General features: G+C 37.9%; 1 long non-coding RNA gene across 1 annotated transcript; it reads right to left on the reverse strand.

Annotated features, from left to right (window-relative positions):
• Nucleotides 1-869: 869 nt before the first annotated feature.
• LOC128906044 (uncharacterized) lies at nt 870-24,392 on the reverse strand. The gene is made up of 3 exons (XR_008465055.1): nt 24,063-24,392; nt 5,002-5,190; nt 870-4,483 (listed from the first exon to the last, which is right to left on the reverse strand). It is a non-coding gene; the product is annotated as an uncharacterized LOC128906044 (long non-coding RNA).
• Nucleotides 24,393-24,413: the final 21 nt, after the last annotated feature.

Below are 24,413 nucleotides of genomic sequence, written 5' to 3' on the forward strand. Positions count from 1 at the left end.
GAGCCCCCACAAGTGCGGATTCGTTGCGTGAGGGGCAAAGTGACCCTCATTGGGCTGAAGGCTCCAATTAGCGCGGCTTATTGTTGTCATTGTCTTTGTCATAAAAGTACCAGACACAGGATAAGTTACACTGGCTGCATCATAAATATTAAAGATTCTTAAAAGTTTAGAATTGTAGAGTCATAGAATGAATGGTTTGCATTGGAAGGGACCTTAAAGATCATCCAGTTCCACCCCCCTGCCATGGGCAGGGACACCTCCCACTAGACCAGGCTGCTCAAAGCCCCATCCAGCCTGGCCTTGAACACTTCCAGGGATGGGGCAGCCACAGCTTCCCTGGGCAACCTGTTCCAGTGCATCACCACCCTCACAGGAAAGAATTTCCTCCTGATATCCAATCTAAATCTCCCCTCTTTCAGTTTAAAACTGTTACCCCTCGTCCTATCACTACACTCCCTGATAAAGAGTCCCTTCCCATCTACCCTGTAGGCCCCCTTCAGGTACTGGAAGGCCGCTATAAGGTCTCCCTGGAGCCTTCCCTTCTCCAGGCTGAACAACCCCAGCTCTCTCAGCCTGTCTCCATAGGAGAGGTTCTCCAGCCCCCTGGTCATCTTCGTGGCCCTCCTCTGGACCCGTTCAACAGGTCCATGTCATTCTTGTGCTGAGGACTCCAAAGCTGGATGCAGTACTCCGGGTGGGACCTCACCAGAGCGGAGTAGAGGGGCAGAATCACCTCCCCCACCTGCTGGCCACGCTCCCCTTGTCCTTGGGGAAGTCGATGGCAAAAGCCATTTAGTAGAAGTAGGATTTCTTCTTGGAGTAGGTCTCCAGCTACGATGTTTTCCCTGACTCTACTGTCAGGCACCTCAGAGAGGAAAGGTTTGTAAGGAAAGGTGATACTTTGTTTAACAGAGGGGTACAGTTGGAAAGAAACAGACATTTAGGCACATCAGCACTGAACACCTTTAAACCATTGCAGCTTTTAATGAGCCAGGCCCTGTAAAATGAAAGATTCTGAAAACATGATTTCAGGAATTTCAAGAGCAAGATGATTCTTTTTATTTTGTAATTGAAATTCTGAATACTCCAAATTATGTTTAATGACTTCTATTAATCAACACTTCTCCAATTCCTCTTCACTAAACACTCATCGTCAGACTTTCTTTTAGACAGATAGATATATGAGAGAATCCTGCAATCCTTATTCGTAAGTATCTTATTCCAAGTCTCTGAATTTGTTATATCTTTTGTGAGAAAGAGCTGCTGGCCCAGACCATTGGGCCATGTATGTATCTGAGAATATCTGCCAATAAAGTTGTAATAGCAAGCCCTCCTAATGTGTATATATTTACTGGTGTAATTATTTATTTATGCTGGCATTTTATTTATTTATTTATTTTTATGTGTATTTATATACCCATAGATACATAAATATATGTAAAAATCATGCTGTTTTGGTAAGCAATAGGACCTATAAAGGCAAAAGCACTGTACTACTGGTGTAACTTCATATTCTCTATGACTTTTATCAAAATAAGAAAGTCACCAGAAATCCACCCTGAGCGACAGAGCACGGATGTCTAATGTGGACCTGATGTGAATGTACGTCTGCCTCTCTCTCAGGCTTGGTACAGAGTTTATTGCCAGTATCTAAGCAGTAGTCTGCTTGTTCCGGAGTATTCCGCATCAACGTGGGCACCACAATGAATTTACTATTCCCTCCTGTCATTTTTCTTTAACAATTTTGTCAAAGCTCATTCAGCTTTAAGTACGGCAGCCCTGGTATCCAGCTCCTCATCTCTTCTACATCATGACATGTAGAGGACAGTCATAAGAGTTTGCTTTATCCGTCACACTACGATTTTACCGCAGGGCTTGTTTACCTGAGGGGTACTTACAGCACTCTTTGGTGTATCTTCCAGCGTTATTTTGCCATGTTTGTGGCTTGTAGTTCCAAGATGAATGATTTTTTTTTCCATTTCTAAGGGACAGACAAAGCAATTTTTGTTAGCTGGCCTTTTTTTTTTTTCAGTATGAATTATTTTAAAAAGGAACTTAAGACAAATAAAATCAGGTTTTCCCCTCCTTCTTATTAATAATCAAATCTTAATTGCCTGTGTGTGGAGGGTACTGAAGGAAGGGAAGAGAGATATGCCCTTCATTAGCATTACAGTTCAAGCATACAGTCATGCAATCAAAAATGTTATTGACATTTTTCCTTGAAAAATACCGTGATAGAATCACTACCTTCCTCTAAGGACAGGGGAGAGAGTTTCTTGACTACATGTATCTATAATTTGCATTCTGCCTGAGGTGGAACAGACCTTGCCAAGTGAGCAGATCACAGAAAGAATCTCTGGTCTCAGTGAGGCGGGTACGCCATCTGCTGTGGAAGATACAGAAAAAAATCAAATACCATTTGAAAGAATAAAAAAAGTGTGTGAAAAAAATCCTTCTAAAATACTACCTCTTCTGGAGTTTTGTTTTTTCAGGAAAGAACTGACCACAATTCAGGCTTTTAAACCAAAAGTCAGTTTGAAAAAAAAACAAACATGGTTCAGAGACGCACAGGTTTTTCTAGGTTTCTTTTGCCCATTTCTAAGCTAAATCAAAAGAAGCCAAAAGGAGCCAACTGGAATTTGTAATGTGCAAGGGAGAAGGGGGGAAGTTTCAGGAGGAATAAAGCATACCTGCTCACAGACAGAGAATAGTCACAGCATCTCATTCCTCCCTTGTATAGTACCTTCCTGTACTAGGCTAGATTAAGTAGAAGTAGGCCAGGGTTTCCTCTCTGCCTCACAAAGCAAACTTTTCAAGGCTCTATTTTAAGTTCTTGCAGACTCAAACCCAACAACACAGCAATCTCCTACCCGGCCTTGCAGCAGCAGATAACCTCTCCACTGATCATACCAGCAAGACCTGGCTAGTAGAGGAGAAAATCAGGATTTGCAACATCCCCAATCACTGCCAGACTATGAAAGAGAGAAAAGCGTGGCCAGCTCCAAAGGGAACTGTGGAAGTTACAATTCTTTTGCCATATACAACAGTATGGAAATCTCAGCAGCACTTTGTTTGCCCAGCAAATTTCAAAATACAAATGATTTAATGTAAGAAATACTTTCTCTGCTATTAAATAGGGCTTCCTAACCTTTGCCACTCTGAAGTTTAAAAGCTTTTAACCCCTAGGTGGCACTATACAATAAAGTAATGTGTGTTTAAGTGCTATTTTCCCCCGACAGATGGAGTTCTTACTTAAAATGTAAACTAGTGTAAATTTGAGTATGTTGAATGCAGCTATTAGTCTCAGCCTGGCAACCCTCTTTTTCTGAATCTGTCTCTCAAAGTCAATAAAACATACTGCTGTGAATCTCATTTAAATACAGTATTTTTGCTTTCAGAGTGCTATGGAATATATTTTCCTGGAAAATTATGGTGCATCACAAACTATTACAGTTTTTGTTCTGTCTGCAAGCAGTGAATAAACCAGCACAAGCTGTGTTTACTTTAGCAATTCACTTGGAGCAGCATGAGTAGACTGACAGCTGTAAACAGCTGGTGCTGGAGTTCCTCACATCTCCAGTATATTCTCACACGGACCTTATTTTGCATCAGATGTACCACATACCCAGGGCCACACATCTCCATTACACATTTTGAAACTCCCTGAAGTCAAGCTATCTCACAAAACTTCCTCAACCATGGGACTTCTAGGAAGCAGCAAGTTCCCCTTTCCACCTGGCTCACACAGATGTTTCACGCCAGCCTCCACTGTCTACATAAAAACTACACAAGTGGAAGGAAGCCCTCTAATTTTTCTCCTACAATTTTTGAGTGACGGTCTTATACTTTTTTTCTGATCCTGCTTTTCACTCTGATGCTGGAACATGCATTTCTTGGTGGTGCAGGGGAGGAACATTAGCCTTCACCCTGCAGCCTTCACAGTAGCAGCGTCAGGAAAATACCTTGAGTAAGTTCTTACACCTTGTTTTCCCAGACAAAAAAAAAGAGAGGCAGAATATTTTTCTTGCAATGCTTGCCACTGTGACAGCTTTGCTCATGGTCAAATAGAGATGCTGAGCCTGGGAGACAAGCTTAGACAGGCGGGACTTCATCATCATTGGGATGTGGAAAGAAAACAAGTAGGTGCAGGGGGGTACCACTGAGAAACATAGAGGACAATGGAGCATAAGGGATTTAGAGGAATGATGCCACAATATCCTCAATAAATTTCTGATTCCTCTTTTGAAAAGAAGTGCTCATCTCTTCTTTACATTAGAGTACCCGATATATAACTCCTTCATGGCATCGTGTACCTCTGCCTTCCCTCATTCTAGATCCACTCTGATTTTGCTTGTATATGGTATTCTTAGGTATTTTCTCTCAATTTGGCTCTCATGATAGGTCCTGATAGCTCCGTTATCTTTTTCTGTTCATGGGTTTAAGTCCAGGGATCATCCAAATTGTGCTATGTTTTAAGACTTTCCTAGGGTAAGAAACAAAAAAACTTGGTTTATATCATCTTTGTCATTTTTCCCTTCTGGTGTCATCTAGAAGAAATCTGCGCACCCCGCTACAGTTACACTGGAAATCAAGGTAGTTGTGGAAGGAAAACTATACACATATCACCATACATTTTGTGTTATTTACTTTTCTGTAGAGAAGGCTCGCCTACAGCTTATGGAACTTTGGTTTTCACTTAAACACTCAAATTGACAGAAGAGCCTTTATTTCAACAGAAGTCTACCAAGGCTCAAACCCTAATCTGCAGAGGAGCAAAATTCCCAGTGTTACACAGTTAAGAGCAAAAGGATCAGGTCTCTAAAACATTTTGTGATTACATCAGTGCCTTTTAGCACAAGTAGGAACTGATTTATTCCTAACAGTAGGATGTCTGCATGACATATGTGTTTATGTCCAATGTGTCAAGCACTACTTCATGTCCTTTTACATTGCAGAGCACTTTGACCCTTTCTGAGACGCAGAAATAGAAAGTGAATGTACCTGTGTCAAATCAGAGGCCTTGAGTAAACACTGGTTCTTTCAGCCCAGTCTTAAGAATTCTTCTTGTGCCGGCCTAAGTTGATACATACACTTTGTAAGGAAGTCTATCACTTGATGTCCTTGGTATTGCAACAGTCAGGAAGCTGGAGGTTACTGAGAAATTATTTTATGTCTCCAGGCAGGAATAATCTGTAAATGAGAAAAGGAAAGACACGTAACTTCTTTCTAATTACTTGTTGATGGTAGTTATTATTCTCAGCATTTCTCCAGACATTCAGGAAAAGATGGTTTCCCTCTTGACACACTTAAAGCAATTCTTTTTTCTCTAAAGATACAAACGAAGTATCTTGCTGATACAGAAGTTTGCTATATGAGATGTTGCAAAAGCAAAAGAATGTGTTCAGTTTTTCTACTTTCACACAGAGCAGTAAAATTTTTTTTAAAGTTCTTTTTTTAAAGTTCTTACAGGCATTTAAGCCAACATAAAGTATTTTTTCCTCTAAAGCTTTTAGGAACCTAAGAACATAAGATTGAGTGTATTTTGTGTCACACGGTTTGCTGAAAGAAGTTAAAACTATTCTGATGGAGATATTTTTTTAAGAGATAGAAGGTTTGTTTATCTATTATTTGCCTAAAATAGTAGGCCTCTGTAAAACTTGCATCTAAATGCTTTCATACCGCACATCTGAAGATCATATGAAGATATTAATTTTTGTTGTTGTTGTTGTTGTGAAAAACAAAAGGAAGTACCATGTTGGCAGCTACCATTGTTCACTGTGTGAGACCATAAGGTTCTGACTCAGGCAGTCTCCAGTTCAAGTCAAAACCTCAGAATTTAAAGATACATGATTAATTACAAGGTTTTATCTTTTTTTGGATTAAATTTTAACTTGCTGTGTTACATACCAGGAATGAAATATTGTATATGATCCAGAATGAATCCATGACAAAAATCCCAATCCATATTTCTTTATTTATAAAGATCAAGGTAGATTTTATTTTGTTTCAATAGTTCATATTGGCACTTCAAGTTCCAAATATATTTGGCTGTAGTAGTAATGTCTGAAAGCTGTTTTAGCTTCTTTCTACCAGTCCTTTCTGCCTAATCAAAGTCAGTTGTAAATCAATGTGGCTTCAAAGGAAGAAGAAAAAAAGCATAATGAAAATAGTCACGTGTTCCAAAATGTTAAAAAGATGGAAAGCTATTTAAAGAGCGAAACATGCCTCAGGAGCTAGAGAACCTCTATGAACTGACATATGGTAATCATATGTCAGCATATGCCTGTGCTGCATGTACGGCATAGATCCATTTCCTAAATTCTATTTGTGTCCAAAGCTGTATCAAGAAGATCAAGTTTCAATGCAGTTAGAAAAACGTAAAAGCATGAGGATATGTTCCATTTTAATTCTCTGCAGAAGCGATCTTGCACATTATTTATTCTTTCCTTGCTCCTTTCCTTGACCTCTGAGACCATCCTGACAGTTAAAATAAATTTACCCATCTGACTCCATGTTAAATTCTCAGTGGCAGGAAAGATGGGACCAACACTAAGATTAACTACAAAAGAGGCACTACAGACTTTCTGAAGTTTTTTTGACCTCTATGTGAGAATAAAATTCCAATCTCTTCAAGTTGCAGGGGGAAAAAGATTCAAAACATGCAGTGCATATAAACATGTGGAATTAGGAGAGGGGAAACAGTTTCAGATCTAATCATTTAATAACCTAACCACTGAAGTCATTGCATGTAGTTGTTTCTGGTTTTTAAACCAGAAATCCCATTCTAAACCTGAGAGATCTCCCTTTGGGAAATTTTGCTGAAGTTAATACAATTTTAGTTTCAATCAAATAGAAGCAGAAGAAAAGCGCTGGGAAATTTCCAACGGTCAGCTCCAAACTAGCTGTGAGACAGGAGCTAACCCCAAGTCTCATGTTTCCCAAAGAAATATTCCTTCCTCCATCCCAAGGTTGAGGATAGCTATTTGTTCCAGTTTTAGGGCCTGTATTGGAGCTGATAAACTGTATGTTTGACTACTCTGGCAACTAGAAAAGTACATCAACATCTAACAGTAATAACAGTAAATGTTGTGTAATACTTGATGGGTCTAAAATTTCTGCCATTATTCAAGTGGAAATGGAAAGTGAGTATTTTACTTGAGGGTACTGCATGATTGTGAAATAGGTCTGAGTGAGAAGAGAGACAAAGCTGTAGAACTTCCAAGTGCAACACAGTGCTGTTTGAGTTACACAGATAAAGTAAATGGAGTATGTCTTTCCTTTCCATGCGGAAACATTCAGTGAAGAATTTAGATTTCTAGTCAGAAGGTCAGGGAATGGATTCTCCTCTCAAAGACAAATCCAAAATAATTTTGTCAAAGGAGCGTCACTAGATTGACACTGCTATACTCAAGATAAGAAATTCACCCACATTTTTGAGTTTCAAGCTTGAATGAATGCAGCAGACTAGTGAAGCAATCATTTAATCATTTGGTTTCATTAAATGGGACACAGGATAACTACATGTATCAAGAGCTAGAAGAAGGAAAGCTACTTTTAACATGCATAGGTCCTGTGATTAGACAATCACCAGAATTTCTGCCTGAGGACTGTTGCACTGAAATCAATTGAATGTTATTATCATAACCAATCATGGTGGTGGTAGTTGAGGAGAGGCTGTGTGATGTTAACTGCAGTTTCTGCTTCACTGCATTACTTTGTAATGACATTAGCACATATTTTACATTCAGTGAGGGGAATGCTTCCCTCCTCCTCTCTGCTGCTTAGAAATGGTGAAGAGATGAGTTCTGACACCTGAAAATGCTATAGTGCTGTGACCTCGTCAGGGTATAAGATGGTCTTAGTGGATGCAGAAAATTCAGCTGCCCTGAGTATTTTTGCTTTGCCCAGCTGGTGTCCTACCATCTCCAATACGATCTAAAATACAAAGCTGCTTCCAGACAACATTGCTTTGTTATTCACTTGACTTTACTGGCCTTGTCAGAGTTAATTGGATTTGTGACATGGTCAGATGTTTATTTGTCGATTCTGTTGTCCCTTGCCTTTCAGGACACATATGCCAGGGAAAACTACAGTACATCTAGCAAATACTAAAAATATGAAGAGATACATGGACATGCTGTCAAAATCTTTAGGAACTAAAACTTAAGGAAATGTGTGGTTAAATTTTTTTTTTTAATTCTAGTCTATGCCAATATTGTCACTTAGCTCTTGATTTATCAGGATAATTAGAGCACTTAAAAATCTTTTTTATTTAAATATATCCAAAGTTCTCTAGACAGTCTAATATCACACTCCTTAGTTTGGCCAAGCATAAATGCCCAACTAAATCTTATTGTAGATGAATGCTATTTTGGGGAAGAATGCACATAAATCACAGAAATATGAGGTTACAGTTCTGGTAAAATCTCTTAGTTTATTGAGTATTAGAAAAACCTATATTGTTTATTAAAGCCACTGCCTACAGCCATAATTTTATTATACTTTCCTTTGTGTAATAACTTTTATGTTTTGTATATGAGATGACGGTCTCAGGCTATAAATCGGCCCTTGTACAACTCACTTTCTAAATCTTTGCTACTATTACTAATGTAATATTTGGCTGTAAACATTTTTAAATACAATGAAAAACAGGTGTCAATAACTGTGATAAACATTAAGTGATTTAGATCAAAAGCCACAAAGGAAGAGGACTTCATTTACATCTACCACAAAAAGCATGAGTTTGGGAGCAGATTCACTAGAAAGGTTGCGTTTCAGAATAAATTCTATTTGATTACAGAAGGTTTTATTAGATGAGAGGCCCATACATCGCCTTTGAGATTAGATACACACGCAGAGTGCTCACACACACCCCCCTCACGGAACATGCCACTATGGAAATCACAGTGGATACAGTCTTTTCTTTGGGCTTGGAACAAGAGTAAGTCAACCGTGGTTTTGGGTACAAAGACCATCTAGAAATAGCTGAACACTTATTCGTATGTTGGCATGAGCTAAATTTCATAGATTTTAAATGATATTAAGAGCAACGAGAGAGGGAGACAGAAACAGAATGACAAAGCAGTTAAGCATGGGCTTAACTTTAAGTTTGTATCTAAATCCTCATGAACTCAATAGCTATGCCATTGGAGCTATGCCAGTATGTAGCTGAAGATATGACCATCATAGTCTATTTTATACAAGCATGTTGTTATTAAGTTTGTAAGCAGAAATGGAGCTAGGCAACTACTTTTAATCTGTAAATGTTGTGAAAAACATGTTAGCAATTTTTTTATATTTACCAGTGCAAAAGAATAATAAAATCAGAGAGAAACTAATTATCATAATTTTGGCAAGAAACAGTGCATACGATTTATCTCTATTTCATTTTATTTTTTTTATTAGCATGGCTCCAATGCTTTCAATACACATAGAGCTGCAGTAGCACAGTGGCAAATCAGTTGAGCTTGCTTTCATTTTGGACAGCTCATTGGAAGCATCTGCTAAATGCACAAGGCCAACATTCTTCACCCCAACATATTGCATTAGCTGAGAAATAGGAGAATTTTTTTCAAAAAAAATTATAGTATTTCCATCCTTTGTACTGATTTTCATGAACCATTGGTCCAATCAAAGAGGCAATGTTTGGTTCTTCAGTTCTTGCACTAGTAGATAACACTGTATAAGCAAAAAGATTATCCACCTTGATTCTGAAACCAGTATTCTACCTGACTAGGAACTTCAGGAATGGATTTACTAACTTCAGTGGGACAAGGTATGAAGGAAAGTTACTACATAAAGTTGTTGAAAAAAGTTACTAAGATGGAGAAAATCTATCAGAATGTAATCTTTTATAGTATCATTGTTTCTATTTGACAAATTTATGATAAGAAGCATTAATTATCTTATGCTCTAGAGTACTATGTTAATTAAAACTTCTACTTTAAATTTCCTTCAGGGTAATTATAAAAAAATATATCATCTCCAGGCAACAGTCTATAAAATATTTGGTGTATCACAGTTGCTTCATTACATTAATATGTCTCTTTCAATATCACTATTTAACTTCAATAAAATAGAGATTTATTTATTTATATGGCATCTATTAGCAACTTACAAGCAATATCTGGAGCAGGAAAAAGAGTTCTTCTCCAACCATGCCTACTATAGTAGAAGTGATTTATTTTTGGTGTAGAGCTCTGTTAGGAAAGATAAGTTTTCTAACAAGCTATTTAAAATGCAGTGAACTATTAAAGAATAATCAGGGGAAAAAAGGAAAAATTGCTTTGTGTGATTTTATTATTTAGTAGCCTATTTGAGTAATGGCTAGTGCTTACTTTTACACAAACATGAAGAGTTACAATCGCCAAAATTTCACTAGCATTGCTTTGTGCTATTAAATTATACTGTTCTCAGCATTAAAAAGATAGGAGAAAAACTGTTAAGGTCAACAACCATGTGCACATCAAGATAAAGCTTAACAGCTTTTATTTATTATTACAGTCCTTCCACAATACATTATTAATACCAAGGGTGAATTAACTACCATGAATACCTAATTCATTAAAAAAACTGCATGTTAGTCCACAAGATATTGCTGAGGTCTGGTCAAATCTGAAATAAGATTAGATATTTGTAGGAGAAACAAGAACGTCTGTTAAGATAAAAGGAAATGCCAACAAAACCTAATACTCTGCCAGAAGCCAAATGCCACCTTAAAAAGCAACATTTCTCTAGACATGCTGTTGCATTTTGTGTCATTTCTATGTGAACCTTGGAAGTAGGACTGCTACAAAGAAACACATTAAATGCCTACATCCCTCTTTTCAGATACAAGGTCTTCCTTAGTGTCAGGAACAGGATGTCCACTTATAAAACAATTTCTTAGAAAAGTACTAAAAGCTGTCACAAGATAAGACATCTCCAGACCTGAAAGTTCCTTAATGTCCCACCGTGCCGGGAGGCTGTCTGCACAGCACATGACTCCACAACGATGGGGACCCTTTGGGTGGTACTTGAGAAGAGGTCCATCTGGCCACCCACTCTGGAGCCTGCGGCCCTGGAAGTGCTGCCATACTTGACACAGAGGCAGCTGTAGCTTTTGGAAGGGCTGGGCAACCTGCCAAGGTGATGGGTAGATGGGCTGGCAGGGAACCAACAAATTCCTGGCAAAAATCTGACAAGTTTGGGTTCCACAAGATTTCTTATTTAAAACATAAGAATACTAGTTTCTATTCATGCCAAAGTACTAAATAGTTTATATTAGGAAGTGCATTTTGTAAAAGTCCATTTTCTCCCTCCAAAATACATGTTGAGTAAAATTTAACTTGACAGTTTTTCATGAAGTTCAGATAAAAAACACACATTAAGCAATATATGCCTAATTAGACAAAATAGCATTGAAATAAGTAGAACCATATACTCTGCCTGGTAGATCTTGTCATCTATTACCTGCATATTGCAATACAGTGTGCAATAGTAGAAGTTCTGCAACTAGTTGAAAGACGCATTGCTGAAATATCACAAGCAATGTATCTGCTTAACCGTGGCACTTCCTCAGGTAAGCTAGGGCCATGCAAGGGCAGACGTTGACCATAAAAATGGTTTAAAATGTTATCACTCAGCCAAGTTTTTGTTGACTTCCCTTAGCTAGAACCAGTAAAAAGGATAATGTGATCTCCTGATTTAGCTCAGTATGTAGTTGTCTCAGCACAAACTTTAATCAGTCTCCAAACGTATTTTAGACATAAAGTGGCACATATTAATGTTAATGGAGTTATATTTGCTTATTGTATCCAAGCTAGATCCTTCAGCTTGGATTGCACAGAGTTTGCAATGTATATAATATTGCACATATTTAGAAGAGCACGAAAATCTATAGCCCTTCCATTGCCAAACAGCATAATAATTAAGTAATTAAGTAACAACTTAAGCTCTTGGGGTAGCTAAACTCTAAAGTTTACCAGCCTTTCTGTGTAAAACATTATTTTGGGACTGAAGGTTGAATCCACACTGATGAATCCAATTTTCCTTCTGCACTTGTGTCAATGCTTTACACCTGACCAGGTGGCTGGCAAGCCATAACCCCAGTACGTACTGCTTTACAGTCAGGAGTTCATTATAAGGAATGCTAACAAGGTCGCCCCTGTGAGTACCTGTATCTCGCTGCGTTTGGTTTTCAATATTCCTCCATCATCACCTCAGAACACGTACCCACCTAAGTATTACTTAGCCTGAGGTCTACCACATGGGAGCAAAGTAGTTTTATGCCACGTTATGTTCCTTCAGCTCTTAAAACTGATAGAACCAGATTCAGCTGTTATATACCCTCTAACTTCTGCTTTTTTTGCAGGAACCTAAAGAATCTGTTAAGGAAGGTAGGAATCACTGTAGCAGAAGGATCCACATCAGGTATTTCATCCTTTGCCAACAAGAAAATCCCAGCATGTATGATACCTTTTTGCAGCCTGGAATTTCTGTTGTACCAGTACAAGACATCAGAGATAAAATATCTGGCAAAAGATAATTGAAAGTAAAAAGCCTTGTCTCAAAGCTTCCACTTTATATATTCCAGAATTTAACTTCTTTCACCAAGGAAGAAGGTGAAGAGCAACTCTTCTTCCCTGATAGCCAGCAGAAATAATAGAACACAGAGGCAGTCAGTACACATTTTAACGTACTGCTGTGTCATGCACTCTCAAGCACCAAGAGAAACTGTGCATTCCTTGTAAAGCTTCCATGATAGTGAACTACATCTCTTTGGCTCCCTTCCTAGTAATATCCAGCAGCATCCAGCATACATGCTCATACTGTATCAGAATATAATAAATCTCTAAATGTGGAAAAGATCCACATTTTCTGAAGTCAATGACTGCAGCTAACAAAAGACATATGATACATAAAGTTCTGCACTGCAGGAACTGGTTAGACCACCTTGTGCAAGTCATGGCCTTTTCTACAGAGGATACCTTTATTTCATGCATTGGTTTAAGCTGAATTTCCTTTTCCACCTTCTATGTGCTTGGTCACTGGCATTTTTCATGAGGCAAGGCAAATGCTGATTCTCTATGGGCTGTAAGGGAAAAGAGCTGCTAGTTATAACGGGGGTTTCGAGAGCACTTGGTCAAGCTGAATCTTCATGGAAGGTTTAAGTACCTCCAGACTATATTACATCTGTCAAAGCAGCAGTATATACAACATAAAATGTAGAGTAAGTCCAATTTTTAGTGTGTCAGTAGAATCAGCCTGCAGTTATTTTTAACTGCCTTGGAAAGCTTAGCAGGCAGATACAGTTAATCCTTTAAAGGATTTGCAGGTATTCATAGCTTAATAAGTAAGCATAGTGGATTAAGCCAATAGAAGATTGTAGACAGCCAAAGACAACCTTTACATACTAACATTCAAAAAATAAAAAGAACAGTTCCTTTTACATGCTTTTCGTGACAATCACTCTCAGTTGTCAGTATGTGCCAGAATCCATGAAATAATAATCCAATGAAATAAAAGTGTTAACTAGAGCCATTAAACTCAACACGTGTGATAATTAAACCATCAAATAGCAGTGAATTTCTGTTGTCTTGTTTTCCCATTATCCTATGAATCTTTTGAAAAGCAGAACTACATCTTGAAAATGAATTAAAAATGCATCTACTTATGCAATAAATAAACAATGAAACTAAAATGGTAAAAATTCATTTTAGGAAGAAGAAAAAAAAGATGAGTGATTTTTATAGGTCAGATTTTATAGTCCTTGTATTCTTTTCTTCATAATGAAATATTCACATTAAGAAAGTATCATAATTCACTGACATAGGCTAACTGAGAGATCTGGGTCCTTAAATAAATTAATAAGTTATGTGAAAAAGTACATACATAATAAGACAAAGAAAAAAAGCAGATGACACAAAACTATTAGGCTGAGGAAATCTAAAGCTGGCTGTGAAAAGCTTCAGAGGATGGTTCAATACTGAATGGGTGATAAAATGCCAGAGGCTTTTCAGTGTCAGTAAGTGTAATACACATCAAGAGAGGAAAGGAAAATACATATATATGTATATACCTGGGGCGATAGTCAGTATCACCAGGAAAGAAATCTGAAAACAGATTGTGCTTAAAGAAACAAACAGAAACTTAGGAATTATTTAAAAATTATCAGAACAAATGCAAAAAGTCTGACCTGTATAGATTCAGGCCACAGACACATTATGAATACCATATGCAGTTTAAGTCATTCCATTATTAAAGAGGTTATGGTAGAATTAGAAAAATATCTGAAGAAGGATATGATAGAGATGTACTAAGGAATTAATTTTATAGAAAAGGTGAGCTGGGAACAGTTATTCACAGTTTTCCTAATACAGATATCGGAAGGCATGTACATTTTTTTTTGTAATAATAAACTAAACTCATTTTCATTAGATATTGCGAGGCCCAAACTGTACATGGATCAAAAAAATCATGACTTCATGAATTCAGCTGTTCTATTCAGTAGGTCAGAAGCAACTATTAACCAAAAGAGTCTCCTATCCACTGAAGGCTAGAAGAGCACAATGGGAAAAAAAAAAAAATCACTGTAAGCATGACTGCCTCTGTAGAGTTTTTCCCATAAGTATCTACTTACTAAGACAGAATACTGGGTTAGCTGGACTTTTCATCTGCCTGAATTCAACAGTTCTCAAGTCCTTGCAACTAGAATGACTGAAATCATGATATATATTGTCTGGCATATTTTTTACAAGAAACTTGACCAGGACCTCCCTGGTTCTCTCACTGTTATTTAAAAAGAATCAAGATTAAGCAAAATTGTTTCATTAACCGTACAACTGAAGAAGCCTAATTCACTACACATTTTCAAGGTTATATACTCCGTCTACCAGTGAACCCACTCCTTTCACCCCTCAACTCTGGTAACTGAAATATATACATATACATAATAGTTGAAATATAAGTACAAAGATAAGAGCAGATTATTACTCCACGAGGTTATAATTAGGACTCTGCTCTTCCCAGCTTATTCAATAGTGGAATTCATTGTTGACTCTGACACTTGAACAGAGTTGTGAGACATAGGAATATAGGACTAGAAGGGAACTCCTGAATCACTGCAAATTATGCACTCTCACACTTGCAGTCATATCACTTAATCCCTTCCAGAAACTGACCAAATCCCCTTTTATAACTACTTGATCAGATGGCAGTCCCAAAGCATCTTTGCGCTGGTTCTTTTTTATTTTTAGGCTCAATGTATTCCTAGTCAGTCAATGACTTATGCTCTTCTACTAACACGGTCCCTTAAACAGAGCTTTACCTCTCTGGTGGTACATTCAGAGAATGAAATCATATCTTCTGTTAATACTCATTTTGCCTGGCTAACCAAGTCAAACTCTTTTACAGCACATCTATCTTACAACACAGTATGCGATGTGAAGAGGTTCAAGCTGATTGGGACACCATGCCAGTCAGTGCAGCACACAGAGAAACCCACATGCCCCTGGTTCTAAGAGCTGTATAGATATGTTAGCACATTCCTTTCAAGCTGATGTGCCCTGTCACCAAAACAGCCAGTACTCAACATGTATTCAATGCCAAACTAATGTGGCTGGACTGATTAACTTCTGGAAACATTTTAGTGATGGTTAGATCAATCATTTCTATACCATACTTCACTGTGTAGTGTAATTACGCTCCTAATCTCACACTGTACACTTCTAATCCCATGCATCACCATACTCTCTTTCTCCTCACTGACTCTGTACTGATTTGCCTTTCTGGAATGAAGAATTTCCATGGAACAGACTGCAATTTTTTCATACATATCAAAGTCTATGATAATCTTTGACATGCAAACTGACAAGATTTTTGTGAGTTTGCACTGACAGCTTTGCTGGAGTGCTTCACCCTACAAGTCACCACAATGACTCTGAAGCTTAGTGACAACTCTATTATGAGAATGACATCACTTCTTATCATTTTGGAAGAAATGTCTCCTTAGTAGTGGTAGACAATTGGTATCATCAGTTCCTAAGAGATGCCTGAGAAGTAAAGCAATGCAGTTAAAACAGTAGGAAATGAAGACTGACAGAACACTTGAAAATGGTTCTGGTTTGTAGGGTTTTTTTGTTTTGTTTTTTAAGAAGAGTCTATTTTAATTCCTCACATATTCCTGTCTTCCCCCCATACAATCCAGTTTGCTTAGGTAGCCTGGACATCTCATTCTTCATGGCTTCTCTGGCTCTGTTCCACACTGCAGATTTGTCACTTCGAGTCATTCTTACTAACAGACACTACACAGAGAACACTTTCAGGAAATCTACCACTTATCTGACTGAATGCTTCACTGTCGTGTTAATTAGCACTTCTTTTGAATCGAGGAAGGGCAGCGAATGAAAGCAATTGCTTGGACAGTGGACTCTATCCTGACACAAGTATGAAGGGAAGACCAGCACAAAGATGAACATAAATCTTAAAAAAAGGATTTGATGGCAGAAAAGGGCTCCAAAACACAGGGATGTAGGAAGAGCAAAGCAAAAACATGAGAAGCTCCAGGATCCTAATGGCGCAGAGTGACTTAGTGGACGAGCAGATGAGGATCATTCATGTTTTATAGATGACTTAGAAATGGTGAGAGGAAAAGGGCTGTGAAAGACATAGTGGATTACGAGAAAGGACATACTGAAAAACATTTCAAATACGCATTTTTTTTTTTAAAGATGTGTGGCCTTCTGCACAAATTTAAATTTTGTTATTGAATATAACCACATAATAGCTGTATATGCATATTAATTCTCATGAAAGCAAGGCAAAATATTACTGAAGTCAAATATGCAGACTATATGTATTTACCACAATATGAAACCACAAAATGTTTAAGTAATTTACAATGGTTACAACTTGCACCCTTTAAGATCTATTTTGGAAATCTATAATACCTATCTGAAATCAGACTATGCAATTAGAGAGATATTTGTATTTGCTTAGCAGAGGATGCAGGGCAGTGGTACTCCCATGTTCTCTTTCTGCCATCATGACAGGTGTCCTATTGGCACTGTACCTGACTGCTGTGTTTCTCACGTGTTGAAGCAATGAATCAATAAGAGGAAATAGCCTGCAGAAAGTCTCTGTGCTTGACTGTCCTTTCACACTCATTTTGCGTTGCTGCAATACCTCTGGCTTAAGCGAGGTCTCACTTCATTTAGTTCAAGTCAAGAGAAAAATCAGCCCTGCAATGTGCCCCACCACCACCGAATCCCTATACCTACGCAACATGCCCTTAACGTTCCTGACTAGCATTTTGAATGTCTGTCCAAAGGCAAAACAAAGCAATCAGAGATTCCAGATACGATCTGGATGTAATGTGCTGTGAACCAGACAAATTCTTCAACTGAAGTGCCACTGTTAATATCTTTCCAAAACACAGAACATCACATTAACAAATATCAATACTCATTTCCAAACCTTCAGAGTACCTAGCTAAAGTACTTTTACTGTATGCCTACAGTCAAGGGTCAGCAAGTTTCCACCATAAATCATCTTCTTAAAGACAGATGCTACATTGGCAGTTTGCAAAGGATTTGGAGAAAAAAATTCCACCAAACCCAGCAACCCCCCAATGAGAAACAGAAGTCTGGACAGCTATCAATAAACACTTTTTTTTTTTTGACAAAGAAATCTGAATATCTTATAAAATATGTCACGTTGAATAAAACAAGAATTTTCCCTTGATTTTCTTTGATGCTTCTACTCACTCAAGTATTCTTGCTGTGAATCAGTTTCATAGCACAGTACTTCCCTGAAGTAAGATTTGATCCTTTTTCTTTATACTATCAAGATTATTAGCAAATCAATGAGAAATGTTTTTTACTAGCCATGAGGTGCAAGATTTATTCTTTTATTGTGAGTAAATAAATCTATAAAAATATTCTTGTTCGGGTTTTTTTAATTATTTTATTTTTATATAAAAGCCTGAATCACATACTTTTAAATGCAGATAAAATTAACATTATTTTAAAAGACTAGTTAATCCTCAACTACATCCATAGACCTGCTCCCTTCATATCGGGATTAAGAATTAAACAAAGGCTTTTCACTTGAGTGTAGCTTCACTGAGAGAAGGGCAGAGATAAGAATCTGGGAGGGTGCTGTGAAAGGGACAAGAGCGGAGCATCTGTTCCTGTGCGCATTTTTCTGTCCTCCCACACATTAAAGGAACAGATGCATACGAAGTGTGTACAGTGTTTATTTTTAGACAGTCAGGCAAAGGGCCATCACATGGACTTGTCCCATTACTCTGTTTATCTCAAGGACAGCTACAAACACGTGGTGCTGAGATCTGATTTTCTCCACTTATGACTTGAATTTTTTTCCTCCCTTACTTTTAAAATGTTGCCTTATATGTTAAAAGTGTGTCTGGACAATATATCTTCTTGGCACTCTGGGTGCAGTTCTGCTAATTGTTTCTGGGCATAACATCTGTTAATACAACATAAGGATAGATTTCTTCAGGACTTAAAAGCCAAAAAAAACCCCAAACAGCCAGGCCTCCTTTCACTCTAAATAATATTTATAATTCTGTTTACTGAATATATTATTTCTTTAAGGTTTGCTTTCAAGCGAGAACTCTTAGTGCCAGTATTTCCCCTCTCATAACCTTAATAATTTAAAAAAAAAAAAAAATCATCCTAAAACACTGTGAGGCTATTCTAAGGCAATTCTCTATTTTGACAATTTTTATTTATTTTCTATTTGAGGTACATTTTTCTGTCAATTCAGAGAGCAGAATACAGGTCAGTCTTACATTCATAACTTGATCATACCAAGCAAAGTCATTCATTTACGCAGTTCTAAGGATGAGGATGACTTTAACAGGCAGTTTTATTGAAAAAGACATCATCCTTACCAGAGATATTATTCTCGATTCACAGAGAGAGAAACATGGAAAAGAATTTCTTCCTTCAACATATGAAACAACATATCACTTAGTCAAAATAGCAATTTCTAACCCAGTAGTTTAAGGAAGAATGAGAGAGAGAGTGTGTGTGTTTGTTTCTGAACTCCGTAGACCTTCAATGACTAGACTTTTAAAGGGAAAAAGGGAGGGAACCACATTGGTTTATGTAAATAAACAAAACATATTCCAAAGTTTTTGCTTTTTAATGGATAGGAAACTGAAAATCAAGATGCCTTTTGGCAAGTAACAAAGCCTGTAACAAAACAAGTTAATCTCTCCAGAGGCAGGATAAAATTGGAGTAGGTCTCAAGATCATTAAACCACTGAGATGATGAAAACCTAAACTAAACATATTTAATACAATACTCACATCACTAGAATATTTCTTACTTTGCTTACTTAGGTGGCAGCTGAAAATGCTCAGTGTTTTCAAAGGAGGACTCCAAATTTTGAAACATTACCCCCTTTTAAGGTTTTTATAAATAGTTTTGGAAATACCACCCAAGGACTGGGCCAGAGGGAAACGACCTAGAAATCAAGTCCTGTAGATGAGAGATTCTTAGACCACACAACCAAGCAGTTAGGTGACAGTTTGGCAACCCCTGCTTAGAAGAATATGTTTACATAAATTATTGCAAGGTAGCCCAAGTACAGGTTGACACTTTTTCAGCTAGTCTGCAGCAATTGTCTCTATGAACTCTCTTATTTTGCAGTAAATGGAAGGTATCTTGCTTTATTCCTACTGAAGATGGAGCAAATACAAATTTCTTTACAGATACCTTGAGACAAGATGCATGAAGTAGTTACCACACCACAAACACACATCCTTCCTTGTTTTATGGTAACCTATACAAGTAGCCATGCCATCTTACAACCAAAAAGCCAGTATAAAGCAAACCAGCTACTTGAGAAGCAGTCACTTAGCTCCCCAAGGTGAAGAACTAACTAAAGGAGCAGAATTCTAAATAACGCACAAGGAAGTGCCTGCTGACAACTGTCTCGACAGTAAACAGAGAAATTATTCATTTGTATGTATTTTTTTCCTGAATAAACAGTATTGCATTAAAAAAATAAAATTAACTAAGATATTTCTCTCTTTGAAGAGATAAACCTGCTCAGACCAAATGAGCAATCATACTCACACCATGTGGCCCTGAAAGAGCTGAATGTGCATTGAGAGGGAATATACCTGGTCTCCCAATGGAAAGTAAGGGCATTCAGCTCTTAGCTTACCAGATCCTGCATAATTACCTTCTATAAATGCATAGTAAGTACATTTTTTCAATCAGCAGCCAGACATGTAAAGCGCATTTTAAATACTATTGATTCCAAGCAAATTTAAATGTGTACTTAAGCATATGTTTAAGGTGCTCTGCTGCATCTGTTGCAGAATGGCAACAAATTTAGGCTAAAGAAATAAAACATTGTGTCTGTGAAACAAAACGGTCCATCTCCTTTGCACCAGGCCATAATATTCTGCTTCATAAAATTAGTTAGCCCTGCACATTCTTAAAAATTTACAGTTCAGTATGTAGAAAATAAATTTAGAAATAAGTGCTACATTGCTGCATGGTCTGCAGAGCTTGTATTACCAACCAGCAAAAAACATTATTGGATGAACAGTAAGACTTATACTTGGTCAAATGAAAAACAGAAATGTGATACACAAAACTGCTCATAGTCTAATATTTCTTATAGATTCATCTCATTAAGTCTCCTGAGACATGTTTGTTATTCCTAAGTATTATCCATACAGTTTATATTAACAAATTTCAGCATACAGATTGAAATATTAATTCTGTGTTGAAGTTATCCATTTGCAATTTGTGCTGTTGTTAAGTATTCAGCTAAGCCATACAATATTTTTTCATTTCCTGACGGAATAACTTGAGCATGGTAAACAAGAAAATAATCAGTAATTCACTTTCAAGATTAAGTTTCAGATGACTAGCTGTTAATACTACAAAAAGGCACTTTCAAAAATCATTACCATCTTCATGAATGCTTTCTGAATAGTAATTGCAATAAATTCAGATCAACAAATAATGACAAATCACACTTGTCTTTCTCTTTTTAAGGTTTAGTTTTGTACTTTTTTATAAACTACAGCAAGAGGCAACAAAACATCCTGTTGGAAATTCTATGTATTCTGCTTCTTCATTGCTGCCTTTTCAAAGAGATGCTTTCTGCACAGTGAACTCCTAGTATGTATTGAGCACTGTGACCTTTATGATTTTGGTTTCAACAACCAGGTCAACATTGCTAAAGGCAAAATCTCTCTAACAACCCAAAATGTACCTTTTAAATGTAATTGAACTATAACAATTCATTTCCATAGGCTTATGAAAAAATGCCTTCTGAATTCGCAACCAATTTTATAGTATTTGGACACTGACAATACATGCAGACAGAGAAGCCTTCTACAGTTTTGGATTTCATACAATGCTAACTGCTAACAGACAAAAGTTTTTATGTTAAGAGAGGCAGCCAACAAGGAGCCCTATGTTAAGGACAAGCAGAGGGGTACAGAATAATCAAAGCACATCAGAAACCAAAAAGGCACAGAATATGGTAGAAACCAAAACTCCATTTCTGGGATCACTAACCAGCTCTGCACAGGAGGTGTCTTTCCCTGTTGGTCCCTCCTTGGTCAGCACACCATAGCCAGCTCACAGCTACACAACTGACTCCCTCCTCTCAGGGTCCGCACTTTGGCATCACCCGAAGGCAGCTCACAGATGCATGTAAATCACGCCTGCATTAGGAAATGATGTTATTTTGCCAACAAGATGTTGTCATAATTTGCCCTTGTGTATGCATGTAGTTAAGCCATTGGCAATGCTTTTTAAAGTTAAAACTGTTCCTAACAATCAATAGCTGAAACAATGCTATTTCTCATCATAGTTGATGGAACTAATCCTTCATTATCGTCTTTTGTCTTGCATAGTCATACCTACCTCTGCAAGTGTAACAGTGACTGGGTATAAGATACTATCAAATCAGAACGGTACTTTTAAGTAAGAAAACATACTTTAAACTTGTAACTTCAGAACTTACAATTTGATAGTTGGGGAAGACCTTATATTTAATGTGCCTGGGGGCTTTTCTGTTTGCTGGGCATTATTAACACCAGTTCCTGTTCACAGTTACCTTTCAGAAAAGGCTGCATGGAGCAGTTGTTCCTATATTTTTCACAAGATGATTTTACCAGACAGAAACTTATTTTACAGGGGAGGAAAGGAAATAAAGTCTTATTGATTTTTTTCCCCTTTTCTATGGTTGCTTCATTTTCATTACAGGTTTTTCCTAAATTTCCTCTTCCTATCATGCTGCACAGCTAACTATGAACAACTTCATTGAAATTCTGTATCAGTATACTGCACAGTTGACAAAGACTTCTCTCGACATTTTTGTTTCCATCTTGATTTTTTTTTTAACCTAACCTGAGAGTACGATGACCAAGCATCTCCATTTTCACCACGTTCTCCTCTGCAGCCCCTGAGAGAGAAATAAAATGGAGAGGAGGCAGAAGAGGAAGGAGGGATTGCTTCTGGTAAAGGTAGAAAATATACCACACAACCATCATCAGAACTGTCAGGTGTAACAACCTGGTAAGTGAATCCTCAGTGAATCTTGATTGTACACATCTCTTTCAAAGGCACACAGCAAAATCCAAAAAAATTTACAAGATGATGAGACAGTGAAAGCCACCTTAAAAAGACTCCAGAGTGAATGGATGTCAGGGGAAGGAGGAGGGGAGAAAGAAAAGAGGTGGTCTCTCTTTCACTGTGAATAATCTTTGGTAGATTTACAACCACCAGATATATTTTTTTCCAGCTAGGAACATTAGCCTCTGTAAAAGCAGAAGAGCAGGAAAATTACACCATCTTCTCTCAATATCAATGTCCCCTACACAGCACAAAGCAACATGCTCTTATTATCATTTTTCCATGCAGCCTTTTATTTTCTACTACTTTCAAATATTTAAATATTACTTGCTGTCATACACGTTTTGGTTTCAAAAAAGTCCTAGAGGAATATCATTCTTTCACTATTCTAGTAATCAGTTTTCTGCTGTTTTAGTGATTTAAATCAGTTGATCCAACAATGATGAAAAACAGAGATAAAAGAAGAAGGGAATTCATAGCAGGCCACATGGAGGGAGGTGAACAGATGGAAGCAGAAACTCCCTCTTTCAACTGTGGGAAGTTAATTCTGTTGTGCTGGGAAAACTTAGGGTCATGCAGCAAGTTTTTTTTTAGTGGCTTTTCAGCAGCATTCCTCTATTTAGCAGTCATATCTCTACCAAGACTTTGCCAGTTTGATGCATCTGCATTCTGTCCACAACAAAATACTTGTGACCAATAATTGTGTATCTGTTATGACAAGTACCTGTAAGTCAGTATATGGCTACCGCTGTTTCAGCTATTTTATACCTAAAGGACCTTACTGAAATTTACTTTCATGAATGGTGACCTACAAGGTCCAACAAGATTTTGCCTGATCTCTACTAAAAGAACACATGAAAGGAATGTCCACAGTTTGGGTTACAAAGCAATAGAAAGCCATTGAGAGAAACACATGGATAAAAAAATGGATCATTTTTTCCTGTTTTATAATGCTACTTAAAAAGCAGTCTTTACTGGGAAAAATAAAAATTAAACACAGCAGCCAGAAAAAACATAAGTACAAACTGCTGGCATACGTAAGTTGCTAATACTGCTGCTACCTTTCTCTATATCTAGAGGCTCCGGGAACATGCATGGTTTGTTTGAAAGAGAGGTACACAAGGAAACATCCCCTGTGTTAAATTTTCCCTGAATAGAAGGGACAAAACTCACCCATCAAGTTTTTATGAAATTTACAGCCATTCATGTGTTACCCTAGCAAACATGTTACCTCTGTAAATTGAGGGAAAAGAGCTGACATGCTTGATTGCTTCTTCTGTGACTTTTTGCAAGAGTTGAGCTGCGAAAAAGACGTGACTTGAGCCATCTTTTTCCAACTCTACAGCGATACTTGTGAGAGAAGAACAAGTAACGGGTGGGCGTCTTGGAGAAGATAAGACCACCCTGTCCCCCCCAAAAGGCACATCATACCCCTAAGCCGCACTTACTTTTCTTGGATGCAAGGTGTTTCCTTCGGGGCTGGGGCTACCCAGGGAGCAAATGGCAGTTCCTGGCGACAAGAACCGGCACGATAGCAGACGGCGGCCGCTTCCCCTCACCTCACCGGGGTGGCCCTGCCTGCGGGGCTGGTACCTCCACAGTCCGAAGGAAACGCTCTTGCTTCCCCGCTCACGGCCTCCCTTCTCCTCTCCCAGGGCGGGTGATAAAGACCCCAGGAGGGCAGCGGGAGCCTCGGTACCCCCCCATCCCTCCGCTGTGGGGAGAAGGCAGACCGCGACGCCCTCACCTCAGAAGGAGCGGCTGAGGGAGGGGGGAGAAGCGCGCGACCCTCAACGGCT

Source organism: Rissa tridactyla, chromosome 2 (assembly GCF_028500815.1).
Source record: "Rissa tridactyla isolate bRisTri1 chromosome 2, bRisTri1.patW.cur.20221130, whole genome shotgun sequence".
Classification (NCBI taxonomy): domain Eukaryota; kingdom Metazoa; phylum Chordata; class Aves; order Charadriiformes; family Laridae; genus Rissa; species Rissa tridactyla.